Below are 15230 nucleotides of genomic sequence, written 5' to 3' on the forward strand. Positions count from 1 at the left end.
ATCACAGAGCAAAGTTCTAGAGAAGACTGCAAAGGCCAGGGCGTGGGGAGAAAGGGTCAGGGAAAATAGAACTGGAAGGCCCTTTGTGGACGGATGGAGCTGAGGTGGACTAGTCAGATGTGGGAGGCCAAGGGGCAGAAACTGCAGAAAAGGAGCAGAACGAAAAAGGGGGCGATGCAGGAGAAGCCGGGTGGGAAGCATGCCTGCTGCCCTGCAGCGTGGCTGGATGGGAGCCCGTGTGGGGCGCTCTCTAGGCGTCCTCGGCAACCTCCTTCTGCGAAGGAGCTGGCGGGACTGCCCGCCTGTACGTTTAGCTAGTATCCTCTCTCGCTTCTCATCTGGCCATGACTGCACTAAGTGAGACTCAAAATGTGTGACTTATCCACAGAAAAGCAGAGGTGCAAGATGTCTCACACACGGGGAAGAGAATTCTGTGATAGCAATGCCAACGCATTCCAAATAGAGAGGGCATGTGACATTTATAATTTGTGGGTGGGAAAACAAGTTCCGAATAAGAAAACAAAGGTAAGTGATAGAAGCTGCAGCAGAACTGAGAATTATCACTCCCCATCCACTCAGTGGCAATGTCTTTAAACAAGTCGATTGTTGCATTGCAAAGGAATGCCGTGGAGAGAAACACAAATAATGCTTTGTTTTGGTTTTATAGTTTGAAAGGTTATTATGTAAGCCTCAAACATGATCCCCAATTTACAGTGAGAATCATCAATGATTTATGTTTTTATTTCAGACTCACACACCATGACCTGACCCCCGCTATCCTGACCTCTTCCAGCACACAAGTTGTGTAGCAAGGCTCCCAGACCTTGAAGCCCCAGTTCCAGTGTCTCCTGGACTGATGAGGCAAGCACATAAGTTGCTTGGATTAGTGCCTGCCTGTTAATGAGTGTTCAGTCAGCATTGGTGAATTATCACCGTTATTCTGGTTCCTGAACTCTAGTGACGTGGCTGTGCAGATTCACTCCAGTCAGTGGGCCCAGTGACTCTCTGTTCTGCCTGATTCTGTTGGAGCACACTTTGATGGAAACCAGAGGCCTGCAGTAAGCGGGCATTTTTGAAATACTGTGTTTACACTGTCAGGACCTTGGTATTTCGTTGTTACCGTTTGCTTTTGTTTTTAAGTGCGTTTTACTGACTCTCTGAAAACAGTGAACCACGCAGGAGGAGAAATTCCAAAAACAGATGTTTTGACCGCATAAAAATATTTTAAAATGTGAAAATATGAAGTTTAAAAAATTAACTGCAGAAAATAGTAGCCAACAAGTTAATCGTCTCAATGTGTGAAAGAATCTTTTAGATCAATGAGAAGTTAAAATAGGCAAAAGAGTGGAAAACAGGTCACAGAAAATGATATCAACTGGCCAATGAGTCTATAAACTTATTCGTCTTTACTAGCACCACAACAAGGAGAACTTTGAAAGTTACTCCTTTTCATTTATTAAATATTGAAAACATGGTAATGCTCATGATGCACATCAAATGTCAACAATCCACAGAAGAGTCAAATATACAGCAAGGAATGTTCATATGCTTGGATATTTTGGCTTTATTCGTTTATTTTTTGGTTTAAATTGTTTCATGTTTTAATTAATGAATTTTTAAAGTTACATACAAATTAAAAAATAGTCTAATGTCTTCCCTGGTGAAGCCTCCACTCCATTTCTTTCACTTTTCAATGGCATCTATTTGCAACTCCTTCAGCTGTTTTTTTTTAGTTTATCTTCATATTTCTAAATAATATGTATATACTGTTACCAGATGCACCATCTATAGACTTTATCTATTGACTTTTTATTTATGCTAGGTGAAGGTTTTAATTTAAAAAAACTTTCTTCTTCTTCCCCCATGCTCCAAAATATAGTTTTATCATCATTTTATGGTTAAATTTATTGTCAGCTTTTTCATTATCATGACCATGAATATATTGTTTAGTGCTGAGCCAAATACAGTACTGTATTTGTGCTTTCTCTCTCCTGCAAATTTTAGTGTTTCCTTGGAGTTACTAATTCCTTCTTTTTCACATTTGGTTAGTTTTTTGTGGATCTCTGGCTATGTATTCCCTCTGTGATTTGCCACATAACCTGTCAGCTTTGTTTCTTCCAGAAGACACCCCTCTTGATCTATCTTTGGCCCCAAACCTTGAGCCATCTACCTCCCACTCCATTCTGGGATGCTTGTGATCTGGTCTGGCTGGCACAGCAGTCTCCCTGGGACTTGCTTTTGTAGTCATCCAGTAATTCTTCTTCTGAGTTTGTTCCCATGTTATTTTCTTTCTGGGTTTATTTTATTGTTTGAGCACAGAACTTTTTTCCATAGCATAGAAAGTAAATGTTACGAGATTACACAAGTCTGGAAGTGTTTTAGTTTCCTCTTTTATTAAAAAGTAATTTCACTGGGTGTAGAAATCCAAGTCAAGAAGCGTGATGCCACGTTTTGATTCTTATTATTTGTCATCTTACTGATTTGGCTCAGTCTGTCTCTCCTTCTCAATGTCTTTAGGAATTTTTCTTTATGTTCAGTGTTTATTCTTTATTCCAACATTGTGCTTAGTACACAATGGGCCTTTTTCATCTTGATTGTTGTATCCTTCAGTCTGAGATTTAAAAAAAAATTCCATGTACTTTAAAAAAAGTCTTCCTCTACTTCTCATTGACCTAAAAGGATCTTTTACACATTAGTTAGATATAAGTCCTTGTGCATTAATTTTCTATTTTTCTTATTATCCTCTCAGATTGTCCATTTTCTTGAGCTTTTTTCCTACTTCTAAAGAGATTACCTTGATTTATCTTACAACCTTTCCATCTAATTTTTATTTCAGTTACTAAATTTTTTATTTATAAGAGCTTATATTCACGGATTATTCCCTTTTTAACGTATTGTGTCTACATTTTCATCAATGCAATAGTTTTCCTTTTCTCTCTGAGATTATTAATTAAATTTTCTTTACAATTTTCTTCTTACACTAACTTGTCACTATTTCCATTTGGTTCCATTTTGACTTTTACATCTTTTATTCTGTCTTCTTTAGGATAGAGGCTGCCTTCAAATGTGCAGTTCATTCCGTAACACTATAAAATATTGTGTTAACATTAGTTTAAATAAAACCAAAGTAGGGCAGTAAATAGTCCTAGCAGGATGGTTAAGAGCACAGCTCCTAGGGCAAGACTGTCTCAATTTAAATTCCACTTACCAGCCATACAGTCATAAGCATGTTCTCAACCTCTCTATGTCTCTGTTTCCTGGTCTTTAGAGCAAGGCTAACGACAGTGCTTATAGGATTGTTGTGAAATTTAAATCATCGACTCTATCTAATGCTTAGAACAATTTCTCACACATAGAAAACACTCATGAAATCTTAGCTAATATTGTTATTATTGTCTATTAGGTTATGTTTGGGTGTCTAGTCCTGATAACCATGCACTAAGTCGGGGTATTGTTAGGCTAAGAAATTTCAAGAGGATGATGGCCAGAAACTGTTGTACGAAGAATGGAGAAGAGAACCATGAATGTTTAGCCTGAAGAAGGAAAAATGGATTGACAAGGAAATATGATATTAATTTTTGGATAATAAATATATATTTTCCCACATAACTCCTCTCTTGTCTGGTTATAAACTTTGATAGTTTTATTAAGATGTATAAGATGGCACTCCTAGTTATGCTGGAATCAAAAAGGGCCAAGTGAAATAATATCAGGAGAGAAAAGAATTTGGAAAGCAAAATGACATTAGAGCCTGAATGAGATGGTTGACTCAGCGTCCATCATCCTTACACCACATTCCACAATGACAAGAGAAGGCTTTTGTGGGTTTCCAATTGCAGCTGTGACAAACCACACACTTACTGGTTTGCACACTATACATCTATTAACTTGCAGTTCCATAGGGCAGAAGTCTGACTGGACTAAAATCAAGGTGCCAACACGGCTTTTTTCTTCTGGATTCACTATGGCAGAATCTATGTTCCTGTCTTTTCTGGCTTCTAGAAGCCATGTATATTCCTTGGCTCATGACCCATCTTCTATCTTCAAAGCCAACAGAGCAGCATCTTCAAATCTCTCTTTCTGACTCTGACGTTCCTATCTCTCTTTGTATGGGGGGTGTACTGGAAATTGGAAGAGAAGACTCTTCTTATCCTCACAGCAGAGCCAACATGATGTTGAGTAACATCCAGGATGATGTTTTAATTCAAGTTCATGGGTCATTAGAGGATCAAGCCCACAGGGCAGACAGGAACCAAAGGAAAAGGAAAGAAGGAGAAGAGGAAAAGGTGGCTAAAAAGAAAGAAAGAAGAGAAATGCTCCTGTCCGAGTAGAATCAGCTTTCCTGGCAAGGCTACTGCATATGCTGCAAACAACCCCAAGATGCCCCCCAGAAAGAGATGAATGGTAAGAAGAAGGATTCCAGGAATTGCCCACAGTGTCCTCGGGAAAATGCAAGGCAGCTGCTGAAATGTCAGTGTTGGAGTGTCTGAGGCCTGGGGTAGATTCTGGATACATAATTTTAAACATATATAATTGTTAAAAGCAGTGAGTGATGATTATGGCTGCATTTTCCTACAGATCATACCAATGAAGTAGACAAAAACCTCACAAACTTCATTTTCAGTGAAATAAAAAAAACTATGATTTGTAATTTCCAATATATGTGAAGAGCCTTTCAAAGGCATCTGAGATTGGGCAGAAGAAGAGGAAGAAGACAAGGGATGTCTGCAAAGAAAATAGCAGACCGGAGGAGGCAGGTCTCAGAAAATACCAGCAAAAGAATATTTCTTGAAGGCAAAGAACTTGAAGTTAAAAAAAATCTATATGTCTTCTCTGTAACAAAGAGTGTCAGACTTGGTGAGCAAGGCCAATAGCAGAGTCCCCTACTGGACACAGAGAAGTAGAAAAAATGGGTTACACTAAGAAGCAAGCGAGGAGCCATATTTGTGGGAAGCAGTGTGGAGCTGCGGCAGCACAAACAGAGAGAAGCTGCAGGCAATGAATCCTAGAGGCAACCTTATAGGGAGTTGTTCTGGTCCTTCTCTCCTACTTTCCACACATAAGAATCTCCCACAAATAACTGCGTAAAAAAATCTGATTTTATTGATGATGAATAATGAAAGTTTTGATAGAACTAATACAAAACTGTTACAAGAAAAAAATTGTGGGAAAACATAATGAAATTTAAAATTAGATAAATGTCACTAACCAAAAAATAAGTATGCCTAATCAGAAAATGATGATCTTCCAAAAAAGACGAAAATTATGTAGAAATATTTGTCAATGCTTTGAGAGACTTAAAACTGTAATTGTTTCCAGAAATGAAGACTAGAAAGAAGAAATGAAAGAGCCTATGGGCAGAGATATTAGACATAAGGGGAAACCAAAAATATTAGAAAAACAATCCTTAGAAATAAAGATTATATACAACTCCCCCTAAGAGTTACGGGTTTAGAATTCACTAATTCAGTGTTCATGGTGATTTGACAGACCATAACTGCTGCAAATGATGAGAACGCACTGTGTGTGTACACCTATGCACGTGGATACGTGTCTATACAAGTATCTTTGCCCCTGTTTTCCTATAAATCACTACTACAAACACAATAGTAGGCCTTGTTTAAGAAGAGAGTCTCAGTAGTTCTTTCAGAAGGTTATCAAGGGCATTTTGAGCTGACAGTAGGTCTTTCTGGACTATCATACCTACAGTTTCAACTGAAGTTTGTTTGAGGTTAATTTAAATATATTAATCCCAGGCCTCTGTTCAACTACTGCTTGTTTATGAGATTTGTATAAACCCTTGAGAGATTTACTCATTACTTAATTTAGTTTGCAATATGTTAATTTTATTCATGTTATGTTTATTACCACAGTACCTGCATGCCAGGCAGATAAGAATTTCCAAAATACTAGTGGTTAACACTCTAATGCAATAAAGTCATTGCTCCATAGAAGTAAAGGAAAAGGTAGGTGCCAGATGCAAACAAGAAGACAAGAAGACCTTCTTGCAATGAAGGAGCAGTTTCACGGATAATCTGTGCTTTGTGGCTTTCAATACCAATTGTTGTCAAAGTGGGTATTGCTTTAGGAAAACAATACTCATGCTATCTTTGCCAAAGCATCCAAAAGCAGCTGTGAAAATGATCAGACAGCTCAGAGGATCTCTGTTTGCCAGGTAAAATTTCTGGAGGTCTCTCTCCAGCCCCTTTCTTCTAGTTGTGCGAACTCCCACCCTACCCTTAGCTTGGTTCAAATAAAGAATGGGTTTCCTCTTTTTGCCTACCCTTCCCTCCCAGCCCTTATTTTTATCCTTCCTGATACATTTTTTTTGTATTCATTCGCTCATTAATAAACATTTACTGAACACTACTAGGTGTGAGGCACTGTCCTGAGGACACAGTAATGAACAAGACAGGAAGTGTTCTATGCACATGGCGTCTCCCTTCTAACGGGAGAAGACATATAATAAACAAGTAAAATGACAAAACAGCTACTAAAATATCAAATATAAACATGTTTTATAGAGAGAATTAAAGTTAGGTGTTGTGCAATAGCAAAGACATGGAATCAGCTCAAATGGTCATCAATGATAGACTGGACAAAGAAAACGTGGTACATATACACCATGAAATACTATATAGCCATAAAAAGGAATGAGATCACATCCTTTGCAGGGACATGAATGGAGCTAGACGCCATTATCCTCAGCAAACTAATGCAGGAGCAGAAAACCAAACATTGCATGTTCTTACTTATAAGTGGGAGCTTAACAATGAGAACACATGGACACAGGGAGGGGAACAACACACACTGGGGCCTGTCAGGGAGTAGGGCAGGGAGAGGGAGAGCATTAGGAAAAATAGCTAATGGATGCTGGTGCTTAATATCTAGGCGATGGGTTGATAGGTGCAGCAAACCACCATGGCACATGTTTAGCTATGTAACAAACCTGCACATCCTGTACATATATCCTGGAACTTAAAATAAAAATACAAATTAAAATTAAGTAAATAAATAAATAAAGTTAGGTGTTGTGATGGAGAATGGCTGAGAAGCTATTAATACTTTAGATTGGGTGATCAGGACAGACATCGGAGGAGATAGCATTTTCTTTTATGTTGTAATTTTATTTTAATTGAATTCAAATTTCTTCCTAGTTTCCATTTTTATTTCTGCTTTGAACCATGCATTATTTATAAATATGTTATCTAGTTTACACATAATTTGGGACTTTCCAGAAATACGTCAGTTACTGATTTTTAATTTAATTCCATTTGGTCAAGAACATACTTTGTATGACTTTAATTCTTACAGATTTATTTAGACTTTTTAAATGGTTTCATGGCACAGAATATCTTCTGTTTTGATAAATATTCTGTGTACAACTAAAAAAATGTGTATTCTGTTCATTTGGGGTGGACTTCACTATAAATATTGATTGGGACAAGTTGGTTGATAGTGTTGTTCAAGTTTTTTATATCTTTACTGATTTTCACTCTCTTTGTTCTATTAATTATTGAGAGAGGGATAGTGAAATCAATGGGTATAATTGTGGATTGTGTATTTCTTTTATGTTTTGCTTCTTTTAATTCATGTATTTTGAAACTTTGCTATTAAATACATCAATATTTGGAAAAGTTTTGTGCTCTGAATAAATTGAGTTTTTTATTATTACAAAATAGCTTTCCTTTACTGGTTAAAATTCTTTGCTCTGATACCTTTTTTTCTGATAATAATGTCTCTTCATTTAATTTTTATTTTTGTTAGCATGCTATATTTTTCCCATCCTTTTACTTTCAACATATTTGCTTCTTTATATATTAAGTAATTTTCTTGTAAGCGGCATGTAGTTGGAACTTGCTCTTTTATCCAGTCTGACAATCTCTGCCTTTTAAATTGAATATTTTGGCCAATTACATTTAGTTTCATTATTAAAATAATCAGATATCAATCTATCATCTTTGAATATTTTTGAATTTGGTCCATCTGTTCTTTGTTTCTCTTTTATTATTTTTTCTACCTTCTTTTAGTTTGAGTATATTTTATTATTCTATTTTCTCTTCTCTATTTTCCTTTGTTTATCCTCCTTTATTACCGTTTACCTTCAAGTGATGCACAATTTCATCTATATTACATGAAAGAAGATTTCTTTACCATTACGAGTGCTCTTCATTCCTTTGTATAGAACTATATTTCCATCTAGTATCATTTTCTTTCTGCCTAAACATCTTCCTTCTTCCATTCACATTTCTTGTACTGTGGATCCCATGGTGAAGATCAGCTGTTGAACTGACGTTCTACTGCTGTAGACAGCTTTGCAAGTCTGAAAATGTCTTTATTTCACCTGCTTTTTCTAAAGATATTTTCACCCCTGGTTATAGAAATCTGGGTTGATGGTTTTGTTTTGCTTGTTAGTTTTTCAGCACTTTAAGATGCTACATCACTGTCTTCTCACTTACCTCATTTCCAACAAGAATTTTGCTGTGCTCCTTAAGTTTGTTCCTCTGTAATTAACCTGTCCTTTCCCTCTGGCTGCTTATAAAAATGTCTATTTAGAACTGGTTTTGAGTAATTTTGTTACGCTGCAACTTGATGTAGTTTTCTTCATGTTTCTTGTGCCTGGGTTCTTTGAGCTTCTTGTTGTACCTGTGAATTTATAGTTATTATTAAAATTGGAACATTTTCAATCATTTCAGTTGTTCCACAGTTCACAGTTCCACTTTTTAAAAAATTATTTTTCCTTATGTGTTTTATTAGTAGTTTTTTATTACTATAGCTGTAAATTTATTTATGCTTTTTTTCTCAAAATACCTAAGCTGTCATTAATCTCACCTAGTGTATTTCTGTCTTAGCCATTACAGTTTTTAATCCCTCAAAATTACATGTCTTTTTATATCATTTATGTCTCCATTCAACTTTTTATACATACAGAATATACTTATAACAGTGTCCTTGTATGTTAATTATAACATATCTGGGTCTTATAGTTCTGGATAAATTTCAGTTAATTGATTCTTAAATTCTTATTACAATTTGTATTTCTCTGCTTGTTTCTTTCTATTTCTGTTCATCTTTGATTGCATGCCAGTCGGACATTGTGAATTTTATTCTCTTTCGTACTATGTTTCTATTCCTAAAAATATTTTTAAGTTTTTGTTCTAGGGTTCAGGTAAGTACATGAAAATGATTTTTTCTTTCAGGTCTTTGTTTTAACATTTGTTAGATGGGCCAGAGCAGTGTTTATAACAAGACTAATTATTTCCAATTCCTGTGGCAAGACTGTTGTGAGTAGCCTCATAATTGATGACATTTTCCAGTCTGACTTTAGGGAAGAGGCACTATGCTTATCCATGTGTTAATGGTTGTACCGTTCCTGCTCTATGTATTAGTAACCGCAATCACTTTTGCACCAACCTAATATATCATTATATTGTTCACTAACTTCCAGAATAGAATTTAATGATTTGTAGTAAATTTAACAAGTTTTGAAACCATCATCATAAATTAAGTTTTTTTATTTGTTTGTTCTTTGAAACAGGGTCTCACTCTGAGGCCCAGGCTGGAGCACAGTGGCACGATCTTGGCTCACTGCAACCTCCAGCTCCCAGGCTCAAGTGATTCTCCTGCCTCAGCCTCCCGAGTAGCAGGAATTACAGGCGTGCATCATCACTCCCTTCTAATTTGTATTTTTAGTAGAGACGGGGATTTTGCCATTTTGTCCAGGCTGATCTCGAACTCCTGGCCTCAAGTGATCCACATGCCTCAACGTCCCAAAGTGCTGGGATAAGTCATGCCCGGCCGATAAATTAGTTTCAGATCATTTCCACCACTCTAATAGGATTCTTTATGCCCATTCACTGTTAATCCTTGTTTCTTGCCCTAGGCAAATACTAATCTACTTTACTATAGATCACTGCAAAGAACATTCATGTGTGAGTTTGTGTGAATGTGTGTTTTCATGTCTCTGGGGTAAATAACTAAGAGTGGAATTGATGAGTAATATTACAAATTTATATTTAACTTTTGAAGAAACTGCCAAACAGTTTCCCATTGCGGCTGCAATTCCCACTAACAATATGTGTGGGGAGTATTTCTTCACATCCTTGCCAACATGTTTAAGCAATTATAAGTCTTTAAGAAAAATTGTAGCCATTCTTGCGGGTGTGAAATGGTCTTGTCTCGTGGTTTTAATTTGTGTTTCCCTAATGCAATGTTGATCATCTTTTCATGTATTTATTAACTATTCAGATTTTTTTCTTTGGTGAAATGTCTACAGAAATCTTTTGCGTGTTTTTTATTGGAGTGTTTTTCTTCATATTATTGAGATGTGAGAGGTCTTATTTGTATTGTCTGGATACAAGTATCTTGCAAGATAGGTGTTTTGCAAATATTCTTTTCTAGTCTGTTCCTTGTTTTTGTCTTTTCTTAAGTATTATTTGAAGATCAAAAATTTTGAATTTTCAATGAGATCTAATTTATCCATTCTGCTAATACAAATACACTTTGATGGTTTCTCTCTCGAGCGCAATTAGTTTCCTTGCACAAATATACTTTAACAAACACCCAAGGGAGACCTTACACAGATCTCTTGGGTTCTTTCTCTGAACAGCTCTCTTCTCTAGAAATTTGTCCTACGAGTCTGGCTGCTTTATTCTCTCCTGAATTTCACTTTGTCTCCCAATTCAAGGTGTCATCTGGGCTCCTTCTGGGTTCCTGCTCTCTACACTATTGTCTGGAAACTCTTTTTTGGCAGCTGGATCTGTCAGAGAGCCCAATTCATTCATTCCTGGTCTCTCAAGAAACTCTTCCTTTGTTGCCTGATGTCTAGTTTTTTTAAAAACTGTTTTAAATATATTTTTCTGTACTTTACTTTACTTTTTCATGTTTCTGGTGAGAAAATACATCCTGTTCCTGCAACTCTATCTTGGCCAACAGAGGAAGTTATATCACAGAGATGACACTTAGGCTGAGACTTCAATGTCAGAAGGTGTAAGAGCTACAGGAAGCTAAACTGAACTCTAGGCTCTGAAAGGCAAGAAGGCCCTATTCCTAGCTTAGGAAGTTTTAACTTGTCAGAACTTTACATGTTTGATATGCTTTAGAAACAGACCAAAAGGCTAGAGCGGCTGAATCTCCAGTGTTGGGCAGATGAGATAGGAAAAGTGAGTGGAGTAAGGTCACATAGAGGCTTATAACTCAAGCAAGACACTTGGATCCTAAGTGGAGTGCAATAGGATGCCATTGGAATCTGGCGCCCTACCTAGACGTGATCCTTGACCCTCCCCACCTCTTTGGTTTCAGTGGACCTCTGGGCTCCCTCTTGGCTCTTTGACTTTGGCCTTCTTTCATGATGTTCATCTTTCTTCACTTTCTCTTGGCATATCCTCCCTATGGCCTTGATAATAAAAGGCAATCTCTCATCTCTTTGCTTCTTAGAGAACACTAAAAAGGTCAGGTCACAATCAAAACACTTCCTGTTCTTACCCTCTAGGTACACACAAGTATACATGCGCCATGATGGTGAGAGTGTGTATTTAGAAAAACAACAGAATGAGGACAAAGATAATTGAGGAAATCCCTTTTTCCACTATCCGTCTCCAAAGAAGCATTTCCATGGAGAAGAGAAGTGTAAAAGACTACCATACCCAGTGGTCCCAACCTGGAACTTTCTGCACCCTCTCATAGGATTTCTTGTAGCTCCACTAGACTAACTGGAACATTTGGAAATGTGGATAGAACTAAAAAAACTTACAACTATAGGAATTATTATTATTGTTATTCTAATACATTCTCTTTGTTACCTCTCCTAGGGAGAAAATTGTTAGATGCTTAGTATCTGGAGCAGAAAGGAATTTACCCTGACAAGGTATTTTTTGTGAATTTGTTTTCTTTGGTGTGCAATGACTAGGACTGCTTCTTAATGGTCTCCTGATGTTTGACAAAATCTCCAAGCTGTAATTGTACCACTGCTGGTTGGAAAATTTTATCCCTGTCAATTTTGTTCCTTTGGTTATATTTTACCAATAAAAATGGCAATACACAAAACATTTTGTTGCCTTTTTTTCATCCCAAGCTTGCATGTCATTATAGTTTATGACTGTTTCTGCTGAAGATTTGCAACTTGCTGACTGTCCCCTCATGCTTAGAGTCTTAAGAGTCAAAGAATACCTAATAATGAGGGTTTTGCTAATTAATACATTTGTGGGTTTACTGTAAATGAAAGACAGTGAAGACTGCATTTTCCACACAGTGCATTTTACCAGTGTCCAGTTGCCCATCAACTTAGATATCACGGTACACATATATGCAACAAAAACTCAAACATTCTAAAATACTGTCTCCTATTAGTGGAAGCTTTCTGATAATGATCATCCATTTCTAGGCCCACCTCTTACCATAAATTGCATCCATCCTGCCTCTTAGCAGGTTGGATATATAATCCACAGTCCCACAAAAGACACAAAAAGACGTGTGATTTAAGGGGCATGCTTGTCTCCATGAAGCAGCAATATACAGGGTAGGTGGAAGGAAGGGAAGAAGGGAGGAAGGAAAGGAAAAAGTAAGATTAACAGCGATAAGTCATTTAAACACTATGTAATCTAGTGACTTCCAAATAATAAGAGAGAAGCCATAATTCTTTGTTGCTCTGGTCCCCAGAATGCCCTCTTCAGCACCTAGTGGAAAGCAGCCTTCTCCAGATCCAATTTACTTGGGCCTTATCGCCTTCTATCCTTGAGAATAACTAAGTTTATAAAGATCCCCTCGCCTCCTGGGCTTCTTAATCGTGATAACTCGTATCATCACCCCTCCCCACTTTTCCCGACCTCCACAAAAGCCCATTTCTCTTATGCCCCCAAGGAAAGAATAATTTTTACAAGGCAATCTGTTGTAATCCAGTCAATTTTCCTTCAGTAAACTGAGGCCACAGCTCAGTACAGCCTCTGGAGTGCCCCTCTGAAGGATTTACTCCTGCGGAACACAGGTTTCATGTACACCTGTTACTTGGAGTGCAGAACCTACAGCTGCCTGTGTTTACAACTCTGTTCAAGAGTCATTACTGATAACCTATGTAGTACACATGCAATCTTTCTATTTTCCTTCTTCATCTCTGTGCATCTTCTTTATTGACTCATTTGGGTTTGAAAAAATTTACTGAATTAACAATCAAAATATCAAAAGGTCAAAATGATTGACGGGATCATGGTTCATTTCAACTGTACCACATATTGGTTGATACTTAAGGTGAGTAGAAACAACTCTCAAAGTGTTTCAAAGTTTACTTAGATACTTCTGAATATTAAAAAAAAATCTTACTTCTCATTCTTGGGAACCGTATGAACACCATATAATCTTACTGTTCATACTGTAATTTTATCATTCTCATAAAACTAACCTAAAGACAGACCAGTAGACTTCTTTTAGCCCTGTAAAACCCATGCTCCTGAACTTTAAGCCTGATCTCCTAGGTGACAATTTTGTGATAATAAAAATAATTGACAGTTCTGTCTAAATGTATTACCCGTATTTGTCTGAACATTTATCTGACAGTTATCTGCTGTCAGATAACTCATTATTTCCCTTTTCTATCTCTGTATTTGTTTCTTTATTAGAAAGTTTTCCCCACACTGAACTGATGTAAACCATTTTATGTTCTTCATATCCTATGCCTGGATTTCAACAATCCCTGTAATGTTGTCTAAGCATGTTTCCAGTCCTTGTCTAAATCCACTTTCTTTCACTCCTCCAGTCAGGCTTCCTCCAGCTATGCCCTGGGATTCTTCACCTCAGCTTTGGCTCCAAAGTCTCTGCTGCCTACGGCTGCCTGGATAATGTCCATTGCTCCCCCAAAGACTGGATATGTTATTACATCTGGCGAAGAGGACTTTGAGGATACTAGGAAGTTAAGGACCTGGAGATGGGGAAGATTATCCTGGACTATCCAGGTTGACATCATCTGATTGATAATGTAATTGATGATGTAAGTAGAAGGCAGGACTGAACTCCAGAGGTGAGGCTTGGACAGTGGACCAAATTGAGGACTAGCTAAAACAGGAAGGAGGCCGAAGCAGCTTTCCAGAACACACGCCCACCAGTGTGTCATGGCAGTTTGCCATTGCCAGGGCAACGCTGAGGAGTTACTGCCGTTTTCCATGGCAATGACTCAATGGCCCAGAAGTTACTATGTTTTCCCTCAAAATTTCTACAGAAACCACCTCTAAATCTGTATGCAATTAAAAATAAGTATAAATATGCCTACAGAACTGCCCTGAGCTGCTACTCTCTGCCTCTGGTTCATGGAGATGTCACACTGCGGCTTCAAGACAGCTGTTTTCTTCTACCACCAGCTTACCCTTCAATTCTTTCCTGGGTGAAGCCAAGAACTGCCAGGGCTAAGCTCCACTTCATGATGCCCTTTATGAGCCCCACTGATGATGCCTTGCATCATAATCATAAGGGTCCTTATAAGAGGAAGGCAGGATGGTAAAAGTCAGATAATGAATTGAGGGGATGTGACCATGGAGGAAGGAGGAGGGGATGTGAAGACAGACAGCAGGAAAGAGGCATTGGAAGATGCCAAGCTTAGGCCTAGCAGATGCAGGAGCCACAAGCCAAGGAGAGCAGGCAGCCCCAGAAGCTCAAAAAGGCAAAGGAAGGGGGTTCCCCACGGAGCCTCCAGGAGGATCACAGCCCTGCCGACGGCTGGAGTAGGGCTTCTGATCTCCAGAACCATCAGATAATGCATTTGTGTTTTTGAAAGCCGTAAGTGTGTGGTAATTTGTTACAGCAACAACACGAAAAAAAAGTCATGCCTAAGAGGCTTTCTTCCCTCCATTGAGCCTAGTGGGTCCCTACAACCCTTCCAGACCTGGTTTTATTCGTGACATTGGTCTGAACTGACTGCTCTCCTCTTAAATATAAGGAGCAAGTGTTATCTCTGATCCGTTTAGTTAAAACGTAACTTGCACTCTATTGCCCCTTCTCTTCAACTGTACTTGAATTCACCTGTAAGTACCTGGATTCTTTAACTTTTCCATACATTTACATAGTCTTTACTGCCTCATTATAGCCTCTTTAAATGAAGAAGCTGAGTGAGTGTTTATCTTGCAGTTTCCCCTGGCACTGAATATGAGTATGAATGGTTTATCAATTCCTCTTCTTTCTCCCCAGTTGAATTCTCCATCATTATGTGAAGAGTGTGCTTTTATACGACAGGAATAATAACTTTACAG

Source organism: Hylobates moloch, unplaced genomic scaffold (genome assembly GCF_009828535.3).
Source record: "Hylobates moloch isolate HMO894 unplaced genomic scaffold, HMol_V3 SCAFFOLD_5, whole genome shotgun sequence".
NCBI lineage: Eukaryota > Metazoa > Chordata > Mammalia > Primates > Hylobatidae > Hylobates > Hylobates moloch.